The sequence below is a fragment of the Myotis davidii genome, unplaced genomic scaffold, assembly GCF_000327345.1.
Source record: "Myotis davidii unplaced genomic scaffold, ASM32734v1 scaffold1497, whole genome shotgun sequence".
Classification (NCBI taxonomy): domain Eukaryota; kingdom Metazoa; phylum Chordata; class Mammalia; order Chiroptera; family Vespertilionidae; genus Myotis; species Myotis davidii.
This window is the reverse complement of record NW_006290147.1, coordinates 1,022,710-1,030,524: the sequence shown is the minus strand read 5'-3', so window position 1 is coordinate 1,030,524 and position 7,815 is coordinate 1,022,710. Positions and strand designations below refer to the sequence as shown.

At 45.5% G+C, this 7,815-nt stretch overlaps 1 pseudogene; it reads right to left on the bottom strand.

Moving 5' to 3' along the window:
* Window positions 1–1,813: 1,813 nt before the first annotated feature.
* Window positions 1,814–3,510, bottom strand: LOC102766819 (annotated as a pseudogene).
* Between the last annotated feature and the right edge of the window lie 4,305 nt (window positions 3,511–7,815).

Below are 7,815 nucleotides of genomic sequence, written 5' to 3'. Positions count from 1 at the left end.
GCACACTGACCACCAGGGGGCAAACACTCAATGCAGGAGCTGCCCCTTGGAGGTCAGTGCGTTCCCACAGGGGGAGCTCCTCTCAGCCAGAAACCAGGCTCATGGCTGTCCAGCCCAGTGGTGGTGGCAGGAAGTAAGGATTGAGGGGTACTGGATTGCAAGAGCCCTGAACTGGGAGAGAGATGTCTGACTGCTGGCTTAAACTGGCAGGTGGATATCCCCTGAGGGGTCCCAGACTGAGAGGGTGCAGGCTGGGCTGAGGGACACCCCCCTTTCTCCCCAGTGCACGAATTTTGTGCACTGGGCCTCTAGTCCTATATAATAAAAGGGTAATATGCTAATTAGAGTGGAAGTCATTCTGGACCTTTGTCCTTCCAGACCTTCCAGCTCCTCTGAGCGGGCGGCTGCTGCAGGATCCAGGAAGCCTCTGAGGCTGTGAGGGAGGGGCAATATGGTGAGAGGACCCCAGCCCAGGTGACCACCTGTGGCTGAGAGGGAGGGAGCCAGGCAGCCGCCCATGGTTAGGGGCGATCAGGAAGGCTGGCAGAGTGTTTAGGGGCAATCAGGCAGGCAGGCCAGTGGTTAGGACCAGAGGTCCTGGATTGCAAGAGGGATGTCCAACTGTGGGATCGGGCCTAATCTGGCAGTCGGACATACCCCATGAGTTCCCGGATTGCGAGAGGTCACAGGCCAGGTTGAGGGACACCCCTCCACCCCCATGCATGAATTTTGTGTACCGGGCCTCTAGTGAAAAAATAAAAATAAGCAGCAAGGAAAATCTGCAGTTTAAAATGTTAAGTCCTCCTCCTCCCCTGTCGCTCCTGGTGGGTGTGGGGCACTGTGGCTGCTGCTTCCTGGAGCCATTTGCTGAGGCGCCATTAGGAGGAGGAGGAGCATCGAGGACACCCAGGGGGATGATTGAGGAGATTGTGGTGTGAAGGGGTTTCCCCCTGCACCATGAGCTGGGAAACCAGACTTTGAGACCAAGTTGGCAGCTTAGAAAAGCACACATAGTGGGCAATTGATATTCTTGAGACATACAGTACATTAAACTTGCAAAGGAAAGAACAGAGATTGAGTCAGGATTCAAAGTAACTCAGGAATCTTTTGAAGAAATCTCTACCTGAGAAGAACTGGCAGGAGGAGGAAGGATTCAGGTGCAGGGCATGTGAAGCCTTCCTTTCCACCCTGGAGGCCATGGGCGATTTAGCTGGGAGCAACTTGAACCCAGGAGGAGATGGTTTGAGTGGGATTGCAAAGGGGCTGATCCGGCACAGCGGTACTGAGAGAGTGATTTTCAACGCAAGTGCCGTCACAATTTTTATTGATTGATTTATTTTTTACATTTTAAATATACTTTTACTTATTTCAGAGAGGGAGAGGGAGAGGGAGAGATAGAAACATCAATGATGAGAGGGAATCATTGATTGGCTGCTTCCTGCACCCCCCACACTGGGAATTGAGCCCACAACCCAGGCGTGTTGCCTGACTGGGATAGAACTGTGACCTCCTGGTTCATGAGTTGACACTCAACCACTGAGCCACCGTGGTCAGACAAAAGTTCAGATAATTTTAAAGTTGTTTTCCCGGCTTCCTGTTTTCTCAGAAATGAAGAGCTTAAATAATCTTTAAAAACCAAAAAATTTTTTAAATTTTCCCATTTTTCTTTAACTATATAAATATATTGGCTTTAATATAAAAGTACATGATAGAAGGGCCCATTTTTAAGGCCATTAAATTTTTCTTATGGGAAAATAAGAAAGTATCAATACATCAGTGCGTTAAAAAAAGTGAGAGAGAAATTCAGGGCTCTTTCTAGAGAAGTCTCCCAATTGTCCAATTAGAATTATTTCTTCTAAGATATCCAACTGAAATACAGGATGGCTCTGTCCTACAGCCATCTGAAATACAACCTCTCTTAATATACATATTGAAAATATATGTCTTGACCAATTTGGAGGGAAAGTGAAATCTTGATTGTAAAATTCCTCAAATTATCATTTTTTCTCCCAAATTGGATTCGATGAGAGCGGAAAGCTTCAGTATCTCTCAGGTTACTGTTTACACGAATGCTCCCTTTTGGGACCAGGCTGGAGGGCTGGCATTCCATCGGAAGGGAGTGAGGCACCTGTTGCCACAGCAAGGAGTTAATAAATAAGGAACCACGCTTGCCACCGGAAGAATTCTTTAACATTTGAATATCTGGTTAATACAGACGAAGGCTGCGCCTTGATTTTCCATTTGTGAAAGTCATACTTTAAACAAAAAATTTCTGTTCTGCAAACCATCATATATCGTCGGAGACTGTAGAATTTATATCATGGTATCTTCTCAAAAGGAAGAGAAAACAAAACAGTTCTTCATAGGAGTTTCTTCTTCATCTTAAATGTCAATGATCACAAACCCTCTGGCTCCCTTCAGTGTAGACCTGCATGGCTGACTATGTTACTGCCTTGACTTCCGTTCCCTGAGGATGCTTGGGCAATGAGAACTCTTTTCCACACCCAGTTGACCATAATTTGACATTTACTTGCTCAAGACTAAGTACTTTCATTTCCTGAGGCAGAAAGAATTCCTTCGACTGAACTTACAAAACCAGTCATCCAAAAAGCGAAACAGAAACCGGCTCCTTGTGCTTCTACTTGTATTGCTAGGAGGGGCTCCACCGTCTCAGTATCTGTCATGGACCCAAGCGTGGCCATTGCACGTTGCTCGAAAGCTTCTCCGGAGCATCTCCCCACGCATGTGCCTGGACACCCACTGTCGGATCCAGTACTCGTACTTCCATTGACTGGAGGACACTTGGCCTTGGTCGCCTTCTGCTTCTCGTTCAAACTGTCGTCCCGAGTATCTTCCTCTTCCTGCGCCATGACTGCAGCCTTGGGCATTCTACTTCCACCCTTGGGCGCCACACTTTTTAAAACATGCAATACCAAGCTTTAGTTAGGGGCACTGACCTCTTTTCCCTTAGATTGTCAAATGAAAAAAATGTCAACAACTGACACAAAATGGCCATCCGGTGTGAATGAATCCAAATTATACCTTTTTAAAGAATCAGATTGACAAAAGTACACTATACTTTTGGTGAGCTGCAGAATTGCAGTCATTAGTGTGTGCGCCATGAGATGGAAAAATGCAAATCGCTGATGCAGAGTGAGACCCCCTGGGGCACAGGCTGAGGGCTCAGCAGATGTGACACCCACAGAGGTGCCTCTCTCCCTGCTCATGAGCAGCTCCTGCATCTTGTTTGCCCCCACCCCTGCCCCAGTCAGCTCCCAGTGCCACGCTCCCCTGTCACAGCTCCCCTCCCAAATCATGCCCTGCATCTGGGACCAGCTCCCCTCATTTCCAAGAGAGTGAAGACTGAAGGTGCAGACGGGTGGGATTGACTCAGAAGGATATGTAGAGGGGTCTGTGTGTTACAGGACAGGGGCTGACACAGAGCGGGTCTGCCTCAGGCTGGCTGCAGTGTGTGTTGCACAATTTCAGTCATTACTTGGTGGGTGCCATGAGGCGGAGAAGGTTGCAAATCGCTGCTGCAGTGTTACCTGACTTGGCGTAGCAAAGATTTCATGAAATGAGTCCAGGAGCTTTTGTGAGGACATTTATTAAAGCTGGGGGCAGTGAAACAAAGGAAGGACTTGGGGGAGAAGAAAGCAACAGGAGAGAGTCTAGGTGGCACTTGGCTTTGGCTCCCTAGGGTGGATGGAAAAAAAGGCCACGTGTGTAGCTGGCCAAGTGGAATGAGAAGTTAACTAGAAGAGGACGTTCTGCCAAGAAAAGGCAGGGGCCTGCAAGCAGGTCAAGTCAGAACAAAGTCTTGCAAGCAAGACTTATTGTTCAGAGGCAGAACTTTCCTTGAGGTGATAAATAGTCCATGAGGGCATGGAAAGTTCAAGGGAGGGTTCACTGCTGCAGGTGGAAAGGGTCTTTGCATAACATAGGAAATTAATAGTTTAATGTATAACTTAGCTCTGATGATCTCATAAGCATGCCTGTTAATCATTGCTACTTGCTGTACTCCATTGTTATTTGCTGTACTCCCCAAATAAAAGCCATGAGAGCTTTGAGGGCTTTGCTACTTGCCTGACTAGCAATAGCCCGCTGCTTCTCTAAACTCAATCCTGCACACCGAGCTCATCTCAGCGTCACTGTTCACAAAGAACACCAATATCATGGGAACCAGACAAGCTCAGAAAAGGCCTGCATGGCGGTCTTGCAAACTTAAAGACCTGAAGCAACCACAAAGGATGGTCTGAAATTAAACTAAAAGCAGTGATGGTGGGTAGTTATGTCCTAGGCCAGTATCTTCACTAACAAGGTCCATTTAACTGAGCCTATTGTCTTTTTGCATCTACAAAAACATAACTATGAAATGTCTGGGTAACTTGTAACTTCCCTTTTTCTGGACCCCTGAGGGCACAATCAAATGCGCCAGAGACCATAAATTCTTTCATTGTTATTGTTATCATGTTAATTGTTTATTAACTATCCTGCACTCACCTAAGTAAAAGAAGTATGTGTCTATCATTTTACTTTTTATCCAATCCCAGAGGTTTCCCCGCTTTGCTTTCTCCCGCCTTTCTAACCTATCACCATGTGGATTTCATGTATCCCACTTATGTCTATAAAACAAGGTGAAAAACCGCCATTCCCTGGAGCATTATCCCAATCCGTTGAGATTCTGCTTCCTCGCAATTGTTGACAGTTTGGATCAAATGAACTCACAAAAATTCTTAACAGGTTTGAATGTTTTTGCGTTAACAGAAAAAACAGAAGAAAGAAGTGTTAGGTTAGATGGGTCAGGAGGCGGCGAAGTAAATAAAAAGAGTTGATCAGAAAAGGAAGGAAGGAAGGAAAGTTTATTCTGAGTCCCCAGGAGACTCATGTACCCCCAAAGACAGGGCACGTGGATTCACGCCAACAGGGAAGGGGGCGCTTTTTTTATACTGCGGTTGGGTGAAGGGCGGGGACATGAGCTGAGCTATTCAGCTGAGAAAGTTTCCACTGCAGGGGGTCAGCAAGGTATTCAGGAAGGAGTCAGTATCTGTGTGGGGGTCGTGTTGATTCAGGGAGAAGCCAGTATCTGTGTCTGGCACGCTGATCTGTTAGAAATGGCAGGGGAAGTCCATTATCTGCATGTATCCGATCCTGGGCTCTCTCTGACCTAACAAGAAATAGCCAGGGCAGGGCTGCTGTTAGCTCCCTGGTAAGTGAGAGAAAGCGGGCCTTGGAGACAGGGTCAGGGGTGAGATCAGGATGAGCTCCCGCTGCCCACTGCTCCCCTGGCAGCAAGTCTCCTGGGGACCCTTAGAGTTTAGGAGGTCAAAACTTCATGCCTGCGAAGGGGCATGGGCGTGCTCTACAGTGAGCGGCACTGGGTCTTTGTCTTGGGGTTTTTTTATCTTCTTTCCTGCAGGCGACTGTTAGGTCGGAGAGAGCCCAGGATCGGATACATGCAGATAATGGACTTCCCCTGTCATTTCTAACAGATCAGCGTGCCAGACACAGATACTGGCTTCTCCCTGAATACCTTGCTGACCCCCTGCAGCTGAAACTTTCTCAGCTGAATACCTCAGCTCATGTCCCCGCCCCCCACCCAACTGCAGTATAAAAAAAAGCGCCCCCCTCCCTGTTGGCATGAATCCACGTGCCCTGTCTTTAGGGGTACATGGGTCTCCTGGGGACGCAATAAACCTTTCCTTTCCTTTTCTTTTCTGATTCACTCGACTCTTTATTTCTTATGCCGCTTCCTGAGACACCTAACCTAACAGCGACAATCATAGGGGAGGGTTCCAGTGAAATATTCATCAGCTTTCCAGGTGCGTTTTTAATATTTTGATACATCAAAATGAGCCTATAGGGAGTTTGGGATTATTCTTTGGTCGGCTTTACTGTTTTACTTTTATCTTGGGTCATCTGGCTGTAATGGGTTTTTATTATTTGCACCCCAGCTTCATCTGTCCTTGGGATTAGCTGGCAATAATGGCACTAGTTGGGCCTTTGTTCTCTATTTTCCCTGGCCAGGGTGATTTAAGCTATGTCCTCTCCAATTAGGGAGGGGAGTGTCCTGGTTAGAGAAGATAAGGTCTTTCAGTTCACTAGCTGGCTGTAGTAGTTCAAATTGTTTGGCCTTGTTTAATTTTCTGTCTCAGTGTCCCCTTCCCACTGACCCAGGAAGTTTCCTAGCTTCTCACTCTCCTTCCTACTACGCAGAAAGGATGGAGCGATGAAGTGAGGGAGGCCAGGGGATGTGGCAAATCAACCGTGACTCCTGTGACCACAGGCCTGCACGGCTTCCTTCAACCCTCCTCACTCAGGGCAAGGGCAGGCTTGTCTTTCCCTTACTATTCCTGGAGCATCAGCTGTGGCCACAGGAGCCAGACAGTGAGGAGAGGAGGCAGGGAAGGGCAGGGAGGAGCTGACTCCTGCACTTACTTCCCTCCTCTGTGGAGGGAGGGGGGGGGGGAGAAGTCAGCATAATGGGGCTCAGCCAATCAGACAACCTGGGAAGGGGCACCTCTATGGGCAACAAGGTGCTGGCTCTGCTGGGAAAGGTGAGAGGGCTGTCAGGGCCTGCATTGGGATGGGAGGTTCGAAGCAGAACCCTAAAAGGAGACATTATGATCACCTTCCTTTTAATGGGGGCGCTTGGAAATATGTTATTGAAGTGGACCCTTGAGTATTTTTTATGTCTAATTACTGTTCCAAGTAGATAATTATCTTTATAATTTAGTGTTAATTCTTAGTATCATATAGGAATTCATTTTATTGTTATCAAATGTATTCCATTTATCATTTTATACCTTTGATAATTTTGGAGGAATTTGATGATGGATGGATGTTTCCAGACATATAATCAAAATGTAAAATTTTAAATTACTTTATTTCTAATTATCCTTTCCTTTCTTTATGAATTTTTATCTTTATGTCTTTCTCTAATATTTTTCCACTGAATGTGAAGTTTATTCTTTGCTTCACATAAAATAAATTCACATAAAATAAAGTAAATTATTTATTTTATCATAAATTTGTGTAGAAGTGTAGTCAAAGCCTGTTACTTATTAACAAAATGATCGAACTTACTAAAAGTAATTGTGTTATATTTATTCAACAAACAACAAATGTTTTTCTGCTTTGAACTAGTCTTGTATTATAATAAACATTTCTTGATATCTTTCTATGAGCAAGGCTCTGTTTTATCAGACTCATAAATACTGAGTTTATCCCAATTAGATTTACAATTAAACCGGTTACAGAGGCTCCACAATAATCTCCATTCTAAAGGAGAGGAAACTAAGTCACAGATGTTTACATAACTGCTCCATGTTCAGAGAGCCAGGAAGTAGCCAGAGAGGCTTGACAGACAGGAAATGTCACTCAAAGCCTGTGTGATTGCCTTCCTGTAACACACCCTCTCGCAAATAGATAACTCTAGTTAAATAATTTTAAGTGTTTTGTTTACTGTATTCACATCTTTATGGTACTTAATTTTTTGTTGGAAACATACTCATTTTGTCCCTTAGGCTTTGTATTTAGGTAAGAGGATATTTACCACCTACCAGGAACCATCTGTAAATTTCTTTGGGAGAATGGTTTGGTATTTTAAAATTATAAAAAATAATATTGAAATGCAAAGAAAGGATGGTGCTCAGAGTGTTGAGGTAGGAGGCTAATCCCCCTGGATCTCTAACACACTGCTGAGGACTTCTTCCCAGAACATGCGGGGGGCGGGGGTTGGGGAAGAATTGCCATCACCATGGAGGGGAATGATATGCCTGGTATCTGCTCCAGATCAAGGGAAGCATAAACAAG